At 39.5% G+C, this 16,824-nt stretch overlaps 1 pseudogene; it reads left to right on the top strand.

The window, feature by feature from the left end:
• Nucleotides 1-839: 839 nt before the first annotated feature.
• LOC133759081 (S-phase kinase-associated protein 1-like) overlaps nucleotides 840-16,824 on the top strand; it is an 82,590-nt pseudogene continuing 66,605 nt past the window's right edge.

Genomic DNA, 16,824 nt, shown 5'->3' with positions numbered 1-16,824 from the left:
ATGGTTATAAACGATGATCAAATATCAAGATGTCACTTTCACTCATATTCTTCACTTCTTTGTAGTCTATATATTGGTTACCATAAAATATGTGATATTTGTCATTTTGAGACTGGCTTATTTCACTAAGCATAATGGTCTCTGATTGCAACAATTTTTATTGTGAAAGACAGGATTTCATTCTTTTTTATGGCTGAGTGGTATTCCATAATGTATGTGTGTAGGGGGTCACATTTCTTTATCCATTAATTAGTTTGTTCACATTTCATATCTTAACTATTGTGAATTAAGCTGCTATAAACATCAGGGTACAAACAACTCTTCATATGCTTATTTCACTTGGGTAAATCAAGGAGGAGGGCAGCTAGGTCATATGGTAGATCTATTTTCCTATTTCTGAGCTATCTCAATACTTTTTCACAATAGTTGTACTAGTTTACATTTCCACCAATAGTATATTAGGGTGATTTTTTTTTCTCCACGTCTTCACCGCATTTGTTACCTTTTGATTTTTGGATGATAGCCATTCTAACTGGAGTGAGGTGAAACCACATTGTGGTTTTTATTTGTATTTCCCTGATGGCTTGTGATCCCGAGCATGTTTTCATGTGTCTATTGACCATTTGTATTTCATCCTTTAAAAAATGTCTGTTCAAATCTTAGCCCATTTCTTCACTGGATTGTTTGTTTTGTTGTTGTTGAGTCTCTTGAGCTCCTTGTATATTCTGGAGATTAATCCTTGATCGGAGTGGCCTTGCGTCCACCTTTCTCTTCTCCTTGCGTTGACGCTGCCCCTCTCTCGTCAGCCTTCCCCCCCACCGGCTCCTCAAACCCGAACACCATGCCTTCAATAAAGTTGCAGAGTTCTGATGAAGAGATTTTTGAAGTTGATGTAGAAATTGCCAAACAGTCTGTGACTATCAAGACCATGTTGGAAGATTTGGGGATGGATGATGAAGGAGATGATGACCCGGTTCCTCTACCAAATGTTAATGCAGCAATATTAAAAAAAGGTCATTCAGTGGTGCACTCACAACAAGGATGATCCTCCTCCTCCTGAAGACGACGAGAACAAGGAAAAGCGAATGGATGATATCCCTGTTTCAGACCAGGAATTCCTGAAAGTTGACCAAGGAACACTTTTTGAGCTTATTCTGGCTGCAAACTACTTAGACATCAAAGGTTTGCTGGACGTTACATGCAAGACTGTTGCCAATATGATCAAGGGGAAGACTCCTGAGGAGATTCGCAAGACCTTCAACATTAAGAATGCCGACCGCAGCGCGCCAGCCGTGGCGGCCATTGGAGGGTGAACCAACGGCAAAGGAAGACCTTTCTCTCTGTCTCTCTCTCTCACTGTCCACTCTGCCTGTCAAAAATTAAAAAAAATAAAAATAGGGGGCGGAGCCAAGATGGCGGATAGTGAGGACGTGTGCCTTAGTTTGGGAAAATAAACTTTCATAAAAGCGGAATTACTGTAGCATCAGGAAAAAACTCAAGAAAAAAACTGCAGAGGAATCGCTTCCGGATCTTGTGGAGGAAACACAGAGGACTTACAGGGAACCCACCGCGTGGAAAACCAACCGAGACAAGCCGAGCGGCAGCGGCGGGAGAGGAGGCAGAGCCACAGAATCTCGCCAGCGCGGGAACGGAGGAGGGTAAGAAAGACAAAAGACCTGAGAAGTCCGAGACATTGGGGGGAGGGGGAACAGAGGCCTCTCCCTTCACTCACCAAGCAAAACAAAGAGCACCGCGATTTTACATATGTAAAGCTCAGCCAAACTCAGTATCTTTAGCGAAACTGGAGAACACATTGAGGGCTGCATAAACTCTTTGTGTGGTCCCAGGGGTAAATCAAACGAATACTCACAGAGGCTAGATTTCAACTACCCTCAACTCCACTCCCAACTGAGTCAAAAAAAAAAAAAAAGAGAGAGAGAGAGAGAGAGAGAGAGAGAGCGTCCCAGCAAGGAGCAAATAATCTGGGAGAGTCGCTCTTTACACAGCCTTAAACCTCAAGAAACAAGCATAGCTCTCTGGCCATACCCATCACAGCCCCTAAGGCTCCAACAAAACAGACAGCTCACTTAGAGGCATAGTATAACGAGAGAAAAAAAAACAAAAACAAAAACAAAAACACCACAAATTATCTCTAACATGCCAAGCAAGAAACATAGAAGCGGAGCTACCAAGAACAAGGAAGGCACTATGACGCCCCCAAGTGAACAAGACATGACAATGCAAGATTATGAAGATGAAGAGATAGAGCAAATGCAAGAAGCAGATTTCAAAAAATGCACAAGAACATTAAGAAGTTCTCAAAAACAAATTCTTGAACTACAGAAATCCTTAATGGACAAGATAGAAAATCTCTCCCGTGAAAATGAAATATTAAGGAGGAATCAAAATGAAATGAAACAACTAGTGGAACAGGAAATTGCGATAGTGAAAAAAAACCTCAATGAAATGAAGAACTCAATAGATCAAATGGCAAACACATTAGAGAGCCTTAAAAACAGAATGGATGAAGCAGAGGAGAGAATATCGGAATTAGAAGACAGAGAACAGGAAAGGAAACAGTCAAATCAAAGAAAAGAAGAAGAAATCAGAAATCTAAAAAATACTGTCAGGAATCTACAGGATACTATTAAAAAAACCAACATTCGGGTTCTAGGAGTTCCTGAAGGCATGGAAAGGGAGAAAGGATTAGAAGGCCTTTTTAGTGAGATACTAGCAGAAAATTTCCCAAGTTTGGAGAAGGACAGAGACATCCTAGTACAGGAAGCTCAGAGAACCCCTAATAAACATGATCAAAAGAGATCCTCACCACGACACGTCGTAATCAAACTCACCACAGTGAAACACAAAGAAAAGATCCTAAAATGTGCAAGAGAGAAACGACAGATTACTCTCAGAGGATCTCCAATTAGACTTACAGCTGATTTCTCATCAGAAACCCTACAAGCCAGGAGAGAATGGCGAGATATAGCCCAGGTACTAAGAGAGAAAAACTGCCAGCCCAGAATATTATATCCTGCAAAGCTCTCATTTGTGAATGAAGGTGAAATTAAGACCTTTCACAGCAAACAGAAATTGAAAGAATTTGTCGCCACTCGTCCAGCCCTGCAAAAGATGCTTAAAGACGTGTTACATACAGAAACACAGAAACACGGTCACCAATATGAAAGAAGGTAAAGGAAGGAAACCTCAGAGCAAAAGATCACAGGAATCTCAAACCAGATATTAGAAAATATCTTTGGCAAATGGCAGGGCAAAGATACTCCTTCTCAATAGTCACATTGAATGTTAATGGCTTGAATTGTCCAGTTAAAAGACACCGATTGGCTGATTGGATTAAGGAACAAAACCCATCCTTTTGCTGCTTACAAGAAACCCATCTATCCAACAATGATCCATACAAGCTGAGAGTGAAAGGCTGGAAAAAGATATACCACGCCAACAGAAATGAAAAGAGAGCGAGCGTAGCCATCTTAATATCGGACAACATAAACTTTACTACAAAAACTGTTAGGAGAGACAAAGAGGGGCACTATATAATGATTAAGGGATCCATTCAACGAGAAGACATAACGATTATCAATGTATATGCACCTAATTACAGGGCACCAGCTTATTTAAAAGACTTGTTAAGGGACTTAAAGGGAGACTTAGACCCCAATACAATAGTACTGGGGGACTTCAATACTCCACTCTCAGAGATAGACAGATCAACAGGACAGAAGATCAACAAGGAGACAGTAGATTTAAATGACACTATAGCCCAAATGGATCTAACAGATATCTACAGAACATTTCATCCTACATCTAAGGACTTTACATTCTTCTCAGCAGTACATGGAACCCTCTCTAGGATTGACCACATACTAGGCCATAAAGCAAGTCTCAGCAAATTCAAAAGAATTAGAATCATACCATGCAGCTTCTCAGACCACAAAGGAATGAAATTGGAAATTGGCAACTCAGGAATCCCTAGAGCACGTGTAAACACATGGAGATTGAACAATATGCTCCTGAATGAACAATGGGTCATAGAAGAAATTAAAAGAGAAATCAAAAATTTTCTGGAAGTAAATGAGGATAACAGCACAACATACCAAAACCTATGGGATACAACAAAAGCAGTGTTAAGAGGAAAGTTTATATCAATAGGTGCCTACATCAAGAAATTGGAAAGGCACCAAATAGATGAGCTTTCAAGTCATCTCAAGGATCTAGAAAATCTGCAGCAAACCAAACCCAAACCCAGTAGGAGAAGAGAAATAATTAAAATCAGAGAAGAAATCAACAGGATTGAATCCAAAAAAACATTACAAAAAATCAGCCAAACGAGGAGCTGGTTTTTTGAAAAAATAAACAAAATTGACACCCCATTGGCCCAACTAACTAAAAAAAGAAGAGAAAAGACCCAAATCAATAGGATCAGAGATGAAATGGGAAACGTAACAACAGACGCCACAGAAATAAAAAGAATCATCAGAAATTACTACAAGGACTTGTATGCCAGCAAACAGGGAAATCTATCAGAAATGGACAGATTCTTGGACACATACAACCTCCCTAAATTGAGCCAGGAAGACATAGAAAACCTAAACAGACCAATAACTGACACAGAAATTGAAACAGTAATAAAGGCCCTCCCAACAAAGAAAAGCCCAGGACCAGATGGATTCACTGCTGAGTTCTACCAGACATTTAGAGAAGAACTAACTCCAATTCTTCTCAAACTATTCAGAGCAATCGAAAAAGAGGGAATCCTCCCAAATTCCTTCTATGAAGCCACCATCACCTTAATTCCTAAGCCAGAAAGAGACGCAACATTGAAAGAGAATTACAGACCAATATCCCTGATGAACATAGATGCAAAAATACTCAATAAAATTCTGGCCAATAGAATGCAACAACACATCAGAAAGATCATCCACCCAGACCAAATGGGATTCATCCCCGGTATGCAGGGATGGTTCAACATTCGCAAAACAATCAACGTAATACACTACATTAACAGACTGCAGAAGAAAAACCATATGATTCTCTCAATAGACGCAGAGAAAGCATTTGATAAAATACAACACCCTTTCATGATGAAAACTCTAAGCAAACTGGGTATGGAAGGAACATTCCTTAATACAATCAAAGCAATATATGAAAAACCCACGGCCAACATCCTATTGAATGGGGAAAAGTTGGAAGCATTTCCACTGAAATCTGGTACCAGACAGGGATGCCCTCTCTCACCACTGCTATTCAATATAGTTCTGGAAGTTTTGGCCAGAGCTATTAGGCAAGAAAAAGAAATTAAAGGGATACAAATCGGGAAGGAAGAACTCAAACTATCCCTCTTTGCAGATGATATGATTCTTTATTTAGGGGACCCAAAGAACTCTACTAAGAGACTGCTGGAACTCATTGAAGAGTTTGGCAAAGTAGCAGGATATAAAATCAATCCACAAAAATCAACAGCCTTTGTATACACAGGCAATGCCACGGCTGAGGAAGAACTTCTAAAATCAATCCCATTCACAATAGCTACAAAAACAATCAAATACCTTGGAATAAACTTAACCAAAGACGTTAAAGATCTCTACGATGAAAACTACAAAACCTTAAAGAAAGAAATAGAAGAGGATACCAAAAAATGGAGAAATCTTCCATGCTCATGGATTGGAAGAATCAATATCATCAAAATGTCTATCCTCCCAAAAGCAATTTATACATTCAATGCAATACCCATCAAGATCCCGAAGACCTTCTTCTCAGATCTGGAAAAAATGATGCTGAAATTCATATGGAGACACAGAAGACCTCGAATAGCCAAAGCAATCCTGTACAACAAAAACAAAGCCGGAGGAATCACAATACCTGATTTTAGGACATACTACAGGGCAGTTGTTATCAAAACAGCATGGTACTGGTACAGAAACAGATGGATAGACCAATGGAACAGAATAGAAACACCAGAAATCAATCCAAACACCTACAGCCAACTTATATTTGACCAAAGATCCAAATCTAATCCCTGGAATAAGGACAGTCTATTCAATAAACGGTGCTGGGAAAATTGGATTTCCACATGCAGAAGCTTGAAGCAAGACCCATACCTATCACCTTACACAAAAATTCACTCAACATGGATTAAAGACTTAAATCTACGACCCGAAACCATCAAATTATTAGAGAGCATTGGAGAAACCCTGCAAGATATAGGCACAGGCAAAGACTTCCTGGAAAATACTCCAACAGCAAAGGCAGTCAAAACCAAAATTAACATTTGGGATTGCATCAAATTGAGAAGTTTCTGTACTTCAAAAGAAACAGTCAGGAAAGTGAAGAGGCAACCAACAGAATGGGAAAAAATATTCGCAAACTATACTACAGATAAAGGATTGATAACCAGAATCTACAAAGAAATCAAGAAAATCCACAACAACAAAACAAACAACCCACTTAAGAAATGGGCCAAGGACCTCAATAGACATTTTTCGAAAGAGGAAACCCAAATGGCCAACAGACACATGAAAAAATGTTCAAGATCACTAGCAATCAGAGAAATGCAAATCAAAACCACAATGAGGTTCCATCTCACCCCGGTGAGAATAGCTCACATTCAGAAATCTACCAACAACAGATGCTGGAGAGGATGTGGGGAAAAAGGGACACTAACCCACTGTTGGTGGGAATGCAAACTGGTTAAGCCACTATGGAAGTCTGTCTGGAGATTCCTCAGAAACCTGAACATAACCCTACCATACAACCCAGCCATCCCACTCCTTGGAATTTACCCAAAGGAATTTAATTTGACAAATAAAAAAGCCATCTGCACATTAATGTTTATTGCAGCTCAATTCACAATAGCTAAGACCTGGAACCAACCCAAATGCCCATCAACAGTAGACTGGATAAAGAAATTATGGGACATGTACTCCATAGAATACTATACAGCAGTAAGAAACAACGAAACCCAGTCATTTGCAACAAGATGGAGCAATCTGGAAAACATCATGCTGAGTGAATTAAGCCAGTCCCAAAGAGAAAAATATCATTTGTTTTCCCTGATCGATGACAACTGAGCGCCAAAGAGGAAACCTGTTAAGTGAAATGGACACTATAAGCAACAATGAACTGATCAGCTCCTGTCCTGACTTTAGATGTACAATGTAATACTTTATCCTTTTTAGTATTTGTTGTTGTTGTTGTTGTTCTAGTACTATTGGTTGAACTCAGTAATTAACACACAATTATTCTCAGGTGTTTAAATTTTAACTGAAAAGTGATCCCTGTTAAATCTAAGAGTGGAAAAAGAGAGGGAGGAGATGAACAATTTGGAACATGCTCAATCGGACTGGCCGCAAATGGTGGAGTTAGAAATGTGCAGGGGATTCCAACACAATTCCATCAAGATGGCATGTACCAATGCCATCGCACTAGTCCAAGTGATCAATTTCAGCTCACAATTGATAGCTCTGATAGGTCTAAGAGTCAAAGAGATCACACAAACAGGACAAGTATCTGCTAATACTAACTGATAGAATCAAAAAGGGAGAGAAAGATCCAACATGGGAAGTGGGATACACAGCAGACTCATAGGATGGCAGATGTCCTAAACAACACTCTGGCCTCAGAATCAGCCCTCAAGGCATTCAGATCTGGCTGAAGAGCCCATGAGAGTATAGCAGGCATGGAAAGCCAAGATATCATGGGGAAAAAAAAAAAAAGACCTAAATGAATGATCTCTGTGAGTGAGATCCCAGTGGAAAGAACGGGGCCATCAAAGAAGGAGATACCCTTCTCCGAAGGGAGGAGAGAACCTCCACTTTGACTATGACCCTATCTGAATAAGACCAAAGTCAGCGAACTCTAAAGGCTTCCATAGCCCTGGCAACTCATGACTAGAGCCTAGGGAGATTACTGACGCCATGAACAGGAGTGTCAAATTGTTAAGTCAGCAACAGGAGTCACTGTGTACTTACACCCCATGCGGCATCTGTCCCTAATGTGTCGTCTAAAGCCAAGTGATGCTATGACTGGTACTGAAACAGTATTTTTATACTTTGCGTTTCTGTGTGGGCGCAGACTGATGAGGTCTTTGCTAATTATATACTGAAGTGATCTTCTGTATATAAAGAGAATTGGAAATGAAAAAAAAAAAACCTGGTGTTAAAATGGAAATGGCATAGAAAATTAATTATTTTGAAAAAAAAAATTATGTAGGATCTCTGTCTTTAATGTGCTGTACATTGCTATTTAATGCTATAATTAGTAATCCAATGGTAGTTTTTTCACTCGATGTTGCTATATGGGCAAAATGTTGAAACCTTTACCTAATATAGACTAAATTGATCTTCTGTATACAAAGAGAATTGAAAATGAATCTTTACATGAATGGAAGGGGAAAGGGAGCGGGAGGGGGGAGGGTTGCGGGCGGGAGGGAAGTTATGGGAGGGGGGAAGCCATTGTAACCCACAAGCTATACTTTGGAAATTTATATTCATTAAATAAAAGTTAAAAAAAAATAAAAAAAAATAAAAATAAAAATAAAAAGAATGACTTTACTGAAGAAGAAGAAGCCCAGGTACACAAAGAGAACCAGTGGTGTGAAGAGAAGTGAAACATTGCACCTGACACTGTAACACTGTAAGGATAGTTCCAAATACTAGTTGCACTGCTCTGTTTATAATTGTTAATATTAGGCAAACATAGACAAATGCAGCAGCAAATCATTTGTTTTAGCAGAATATTGTCCTCACTGCATGTGTAGTTTGAGTACAGATTCCAAACCCGAGTTTCTTCTAGTATGATTGAAAGTTCCTGTTTACTTTGCTCTGAATAAAACTGAACTGTGGGTTCTTGATAGAAAATGGCATTTGGGGCTGGTTTGTGGTTTTGGGGGTGGGGAGAAATGTAACTAGACAGTTTGTTAGCTTTTCAATTAAAAAAGACACTTAATTCATGTGTTATGTCATCTTTTTATAATCACTGTCCCCATATGGAAGACACTGTTGACTCTACTTGCATGTCAAAAATAACCTTTAATATTAAAATATGTGGCAAAATCCAGAAGACGTCCATTATGAATGTGAGATACTTTCAATAAAAGTAAGTTATAATTTCAACACTCTGGCCTCAGAATCAGCCCTTAAGGCATTCGGATCTGGCTGAAGAGCCCATGTGAGTATTGTAGGCATGGAAAGCCAAGACACCATAGAAAAGAAAAAAAAAAGAAGACCTAAATGAAAGATCTCTGTGAGTGAGATCCCAGTGGAAAGAACAGGGCCATCAAAGAAGGAGGTACCTTTCTCTGAAGGGAGGAGAGAACTTCCACTTTGACTATGACCCTATCGGAATAAGATCAAAGTCAGCAAACTCTAAAGGCTTCCATAGCCCTGGCAACTCATGACTAGAGCCTAGGGAGATTACTGACGCCATGAACAGGAGTGTCAAATTGTTAAGTCAGCAACAGGAGTCACTGAGTACTAACATCCCATGTGGGATCTGTCCTTAATGTGTTGTCTAATGTGAAGTGATGCTATAACTAGTACTGAAACAGTATTTTTACACTTTGTGTTTCTGTGTGGGTACAAACTGATGATATCTCTACTAATTATATACTGAATTGATCTTCTGTATATAAAGAAAATTGGAAATGAAAAAAAAAACCTGGTGTTAAATTGGAAATGGCATATAAAACTAATTAATTTTTTTAAAAAATATTATGTGGGATCTCTGTCTTTAATGTGCTGTACACTGTTATTTATTGCTATGACTAATACTCCAACAGTATTTTTTCACTTTGTGTTGCTATATGGGGCAAACTGTTGAAATCTTTACCTAATATACACTAAACTGATCTTCTGTATATAAAGAGAATTGAAAATGAATCTTGATGTGATTGGAAGAGGAGAGGGAGCGGGAAAGGGGAGGGTTGCGGGTGGGAGGGAAGTTATGGGAGAGGGGAAGCCATTGTAACCCATAAGCTGTACTTTGGAAATTTGTATTCATTAAATAAAAGTTTAATAAATGAAAAAAAAGTAAGTTATAATTTAAAAAAAATCCTTGATCGGATGTATAGTTTACAAATATTTTCCCACATTCTGTTGGTTGCTTCTTCAGTTTCAGTGTTTCCTTTGCAGTGTGGAAGCTTCTTAGCTTGATGTAATCCCATTTGTCTATTTTTGCTTTTATTGCCTGTTCTTCTGGGGTCTTATCCAGGAAGTCTTTGCCTAGACAATGGTCTTGCAATGTTTCCCATATGTTTTCCTCTAATAATTCGGTGGTTTAGGTCTTCGGTTTAGATCATTTGCAATTGTGAGTTGATTTTTGTATACGGTGTAAAGCAGAGGTCTTATTTCAGACTTCTGCATGCAAAGATCCAATTTTCCAACATCATTTGTTGAATAAACTGTCCTTTCTACAGGGCGTGATTTTAGCTCATTTGTCAAAGATTAGTTGGTTGTAGATGTGTGGATTAATCACTTGGGTTCTAATCTGTTTCATTGGTTCATATGTCTAGTTTTGTGCTAGTACCAGGGTGTTTGGTTTATAATTTCCCTATAATATGTCTTGAAATCTGGCATTGTGATGCCTCCAGCTTTGCTTCTGTTAAGATTGCTTTAGCTGTTCAGAGTTTCTTGCTTTTCAAAAAAGTAGAAAACCTAAAAGAGAAACTGAGCTCAAAGATACAGCAAGTGAAATGAAAAATTCACTAGAGAAATTCAAAGGTTAACATGAGCAGACTGTAGAGTCAATGAAAGCGATACCTTCCATTCCAGCCATATGTGGAGACTGTATAACGCGAGTGCATGGTCTCTGTCCAGTGCTCCTGGAGGAAGCTCTCAGTTAACAACTCAGTTTCTGTGAACCTCTTTTTCATACAGGACTTGTCAAAGCATAACTTTCCCAAACTTTTGTTGGATTTGTAAATATGTCATTTATCTCTCCCTAACTTAGGGCATTTCAGAGCACCACTACATTTGTGCAAACACTGGCTCTAAGGGTCTCAGTTATATTATTTGTTTCTCACCCTATAAGCTCCACAGATCATTATCATTTTACCCCCAAAAGTCCCAGAGACCTGCATGAATACAGGAAATTTATTGTTTGTTCCAATGTCTCAGTTACTGAGGTGAATATGCATGTTTAATTCTTCCTAAATCCTTGTAAGATAGTTAGTGATACATATTAAATTCTCACTGGGGTGACACCGCCCTGTTTTCATGTTGTGATGTGAAACATAACTCATTTCTAACCTGATTTTCTTCTTTTCTTATCCAGCTGGATACTATGTGCTTGGAAGATATGAGTGTGATCCTGTGTGTGCTGATGGCCTTCACTGCCATGCTGTCTTCCTTTATTTATTTCAGACTGAGAGGGAAGTGGGAGTGGGAACGGCCACACCTTGGATGCATCATTCCTCCGAGAGACCTCCGGATGTCCAGAGGAATGACTTTCTCATCCTTGTGTCTCAGTGCCTGGAGGAAGAAGAAAGGACTATGTCCTATATAAATGCTTCCTGGTTGCAACATTTTTGAGGCTCCCAGGGGTTCTAGCAAGGCCAACACCAGTGCTTTGAATGCCACTAACCGTCTTAACTCCAACTGCACATCTGCAGCCGCTCTCCCAGGTGATTGTGGAAGTCCCTGCTGTGCTCCCTCCACAAGCATTCACTAAAGTTTTCTGTATGACAGGTCTTCAAAAGGTTCATGAAAAAATGTATATATGATAAAACTAATAGTTGGTTTCTAAAAGGTGTTGCACAAAAATGCACTTCATTTTCAGTTCCATTTTTCCGTGAACTTTTTGAAATACCCTTTTATACTGAGCTCTTTGCAAGGCTTCTTTTCTGATATCAAAGGCAAAACTGAGAATTTTATATGGTAGTTTCCTCTTTCAGGAACATGTAAATGCCCACAAGGGCTGGACTAGGACACTTTCGTGAATCCGCTTTCACAGAAGGCCGTATAGCTTTGAAACATCCCTTAACTCCCAGAGGTGAAGAGCCCTGGCTTTGTTCTTCAAATTGAACTTCCTTATGCACATGGAGGGGAATATAGAACCATAACCCAGAAGGATGATTTTAATACTGGATTTTTGTATTCCACCAATGATCTGCAGTCCTAAAAAGTTTCATTTACAAGGATATGCTAGCTAAATGTTTATATGCTGCTTGGATTACCAGAGGGCTCTTCTCCTCAAAAACGGTGCATATCCATGGGCAATGAATATCATGGAAAATATAAAGATGTTACTTTTATTTAAGCAAAAAGAACCCCCCCCATACCCTAGAACCAAAAAAAAAAAATGATCTACTTTGTCTTTTCATTTTCATGTCCATTCACTCTTGCTTTCTCTAGACTACCTATTGGATCTTGCTTGGTGTTGGGTTGATCAGTTTGGACAAGCCACACTGATAGCCTTTCCCTCTTACTCAGTAGTGTAAGAAGCCAAAAAGGAAAGGGGTGCCTGTTCCCTGCTGTTGTGTTTTCCCTCTGAAGTAAATTGGGCATGAGTCAGCTGATGTGCAATGCAAGTAGGGGAAATCATCTAGCTACAAAAGGTTCCTGCCATGGCATAAAGTAGGAGGTGGGGCAAGGGGATGCAGGCAAGGGCTAGGAATGGAAATGCACTGAGTCAGAGAGAAGAGGGTTATGTCAAGACACTCCCCAAAGCACAAGCCTCAGCACAGGTGACAGAGAAGCGCCTCAGGTGAGGCCCCCACAAAGAGGCCTCCAAAAGAGGTTCCCGGCTCAGAATGAGGCTGTGAAAATGAGCAGAGTGTAGGAGACTGAGCTGGGGACTGCAGCTCTCTCCAGAAACTGCTGCGTACTGGCTGTAGGGAGGGCAGCTTCTGTCTGGGCTCTACTGTGCAAAACCCCTGTCATTTCCCATGTTGGGCCACACAGGGTCACACACAGGGCACTGACCAGGACTCGGACACCTCTAATTACCTAGGTGGCTGACTTTGAGAAACTTCCAACTCATACAGATGAATCAGACAGGTGCACGTCCTTGCTACGACGCTGATGTGTCTTCCTTGCACTTAGCTTCTCCTACGAAGAATAACACTTTCATGACTTCTGCCTCCACAGGGATGGAATGATCATAGAGGGAAGTAGAACAAAGCCTGTAGCCAGTATTCTTCAGGTCAAGTCACACTTCCCTCTTGATCCAGTGGAATTCAGAGCAGGCTTAGACTCAGAGAAGTTTAACTGCCTCCCAGTGGAGGAGACCAGAGGAGCTGAATGAAAAACCAGACTTATTTCCAGCTGCATGGAGCTGCAAGGGCCCCTGTTTATGCTGCACATCCGTGGCCCATTCATGGGATCAATGAAGGAGTCATTTAGATTTTATAAACCTTCCTCATGTGCTTCTCTCAGAATTCTAGGTGGGAAGGGAGGGGGAGGAAGGTTAACACAATACATTAATTGATTTGGACTACAGACTGCATAGTGCAATGTCTAAAAAGACTATGCCTTTCTGTTTGCCACCATTTAGGCTCTACTAATGTGTGTCACTTTGCTAATATGATAGGCGTGTCGCAACAGCCAAAATTTGAAGTGATCAAAACTGAGTATAAATTGAAATTTATCCTAAATTAGCTGGTAAGTTGTTGTTTATTTTTAAGTTGTTACTTTTTTATTTGTTGGAAATGGAGAGAGAGATGAGAGAGGTATTCTCCATATGCTAAATTTTTGATTTAACAAATTAACCAACTACTGTACTCAGATCAATTTTCATTTACAGGAACAAAATAATTGCCATACGTATATAGACATATATATAATATATATTTTAAAATATACTTGTGTTTATTTGAAAGTCAAAGTAACAGAGAAAGAGAGAGGCCATTATCAGGGAGCTGGATTGGAAGTGGAGCAGCCGAGACATGAACCAGTGCCCATATGGGATGCTTGACCCACGGTGCTGCAACACCGGCCCCTACATATGCATTTTTCTTAATGTTTTTTCAGATCTACAAAATTTGAATGGGGTGTGGTATATATTTCATTGCTTTTTCAGTAGCTAGATCCTCTGTAGCCTTTCAGTGAATCAGTTTAGCTCTTTTCATATATTGAAAAGTTGATTATTGCAATTCTGTGTCTTTTACTTTGCACATTCAAGAATGTCAAGAAGATGCATAAGAATATTTAAGAAAATTGAAAAAAGAAAATCCACAGAGCCCCTGCAATTTCTGATGTATCTTGTGATAATGAGTACCATTTTGTTTGCAATAGCCTTCACCCACCAAACACAGCATATAACGATTCACTACACAGAGAGAGAATTCTTTAATTATAGTTTCAAGTGTGTACCTATTAACTTAAGTAACGAAGAAATTATATGCAAGTTAAATCAGGACCTTTTCTAGAATGTCTTTCTTTTTCTTGCGGACTTCCTCCTAGCGTTTTTCCCCCTCTTATTGATTTAAGCTACAGGATTTAAGTGCATTGATTTCTAAATTAAAAGTGCTTCTCATTTTTCCGAAAATATCTTTGGCATAGCAGACATCATGTGTTCTACAACATGTTCGCATCTCAACTCCTTGCCTTTAGTAAGATTTGAATTTGCAAGCCTTGAATAACTTTTGTTTCCTGAACAGGTTTCCTTCAAATGGGTGAGCTTCAAGCATCTCATCTGAAACTCTGCAGAGAGAGACTATGCTGGCATAATATGCCACAAAGAAAATCATTGTGGCTCTACAGTTTTACACTTGACCAAATAATTGCACCGTGGAGAGAAAAATATTTGTATATTCAAATTTGCTTATATTTGTAGCTCTAATATGAACTATGTTTACTCAAAAAAAAAGTGGAAATACAATCAGAAGGTAAGTTAGAGGAATAAAGAGAATCAAACCAATAATCTAAGGAGTAATATGGAACAAACTCGCTGAAATTAGAAATAAATTTATATCAATAATTGAATGTTACATTTATGACTTATTGATGACTTATTAAAAGTGTTGTTTAAAAGTACTCTCAAATCTATTATATTTAAAAAGACAACTAAAATTTAAGATATTGAAATATAGAAATACAGAGACAAATACTATCAAATTACAGCAAATAAATGTGGAAAAATATATTTGTATTCAGGCAAAAAAGATAGTTAAAAAGAAATTATTATGGATAAAAGATAAGATAAATCCAATGCAAAATAAAGATAAGAGCCATACATCGAAACATTCTTGAAGTTTTTGTATAGTACATATGCACTAATAAGTCTTGAAATCTGTGAAGGCAATATTGAAAGATGTTAAAATAAAAACATACACTTCCGGAGAGGCGGCAAGATGGCGGAATAGGCAGGAAGCACACTTAGTCCGGGGGGAGAGAAAGTTTAATATAAGTGGAGATACTGCAGGGTCAAGGAAGAGTAGGGGAAGAAACAGCAGAGGAAACTCTTCCGGAACTAGAGATTCACAGTGGACCTGCGTGGAGAGCGTGGGAGCCCAAGTTCGGGACACCAGCGGCAGACTCAACGCACCAGCGCTGGAACGCGAGGTGAGCCGAACCTCAATAGCCCGAGATACCAGCAGGCAAGCAGAAAGAGGAGGCTAGAGGGAACGAGGCTTGAAACTCCGTGGGGAAAAGTTCACCAGGCTAACTAGAAGAGAGAGAGGAAAAAAATAAAAAAAGTGACTGATACGGACACAAGTTTCTCTCTCTCCGCTCACCTCTCAAAGGCGAGCAAGACAGAGCAGGCGCCATTTTGGACATACGTCATAAGCAGGGCGACCTCAGGTCTGCACCAGCCCTGAGCCTAGCAGAAAAACCTGACTCTGTGGGGAGGGGTGAAATAACAGGAGATTAGCATCTAACTTGGCAACCCAGTGGGAGACTGCAGGAGAATCGGAGCCCACACTGAGGGCAGCAGAGATTCCCTGTGTGGTCCTTGGGAAAGAGCTTCCGATCTCTGGCTCCTGTGGGTATATCATTTGCCTGCTAACTACCTCCGATTACGTTCAGCTGTGCGGAATTACTTCCCTTTTAAATCAAAAAAAGAAAGAGAGATTTACCACACCTAACCTGGGAGTGTCATCCTTGACACACCCTCAACCCTGAGGAACCAAACACAGCTCTCAGTCCACACTCATCTCAAGCCTCTAAGGCTCCACCCGAAGCAGACAGTCCACTTAATATAGAGCCATAGTGTAACAAGAAAAAACACCACAGTGAAAAAACCAAATATCTCCAACATGCCAAACAACAAACGCAAAAACCAAGCTAACAAGAACAAGGAAGACACTATGACACCCCCAAATGAAAAAGACACCCCAATTCAAGACTATGAAGATGATGAGATCGAAGAAATGCAAGAAGCGGATCTCAAAAAATTGATAAGAACATTAAGAAGTTCTCAAAAACAAATTCTTGAACTACAGAAATCCTTCATGGACAAGATAGAAAATCTCTCTCGTGAAAGTGAAATATTAAGGAGGAATCAAAATGAAATGAAACAACTAGTGGAACAAGAAACTCTGATAGTGACTAGAAATCATAATGAAATGAAGAGTTCAATAGATCAAATGACAAACACATTAGAGAGCCTTAAAAACAGAATGGGCGAAGCAGAAGAGAGGATATCAGACTTAGAAGACAGAGAACAGGAAAGGAAACAGGCAAACCAAAGAAAAGAAGAGGAAATTAGAAATCTAAAAAATATTGTCGGGAATCTACAGGATACTATTAAAAAACCCAACATTCGGGTTCTAGGAGTTCCTGAAGGCATGGAGAGGGAGAAAGGATTAGAAGGCATTTTCAGTGAGATACTAGCAGAAAATTTCCCAGGTTTGGAGAAGGACAGAGG

Source organism: Lepus europaeus, chromosome 5, assembly GCF_033115175.1.
Source record: "Lepus europaeus isolate LE1 chromosome 5, mLepTim1.pri, whole genome shotgun sequence".
NCBI lineage: Eukaryota > Metazoa > Chordata > Mammalia > Lagomorpha > Leporidae > Lepus > Lepus europaeus.
Note: the sequence above shows the minus strand (reverse complement) of the source record. Positions and strands in the feature narration are given on the sequence as shown.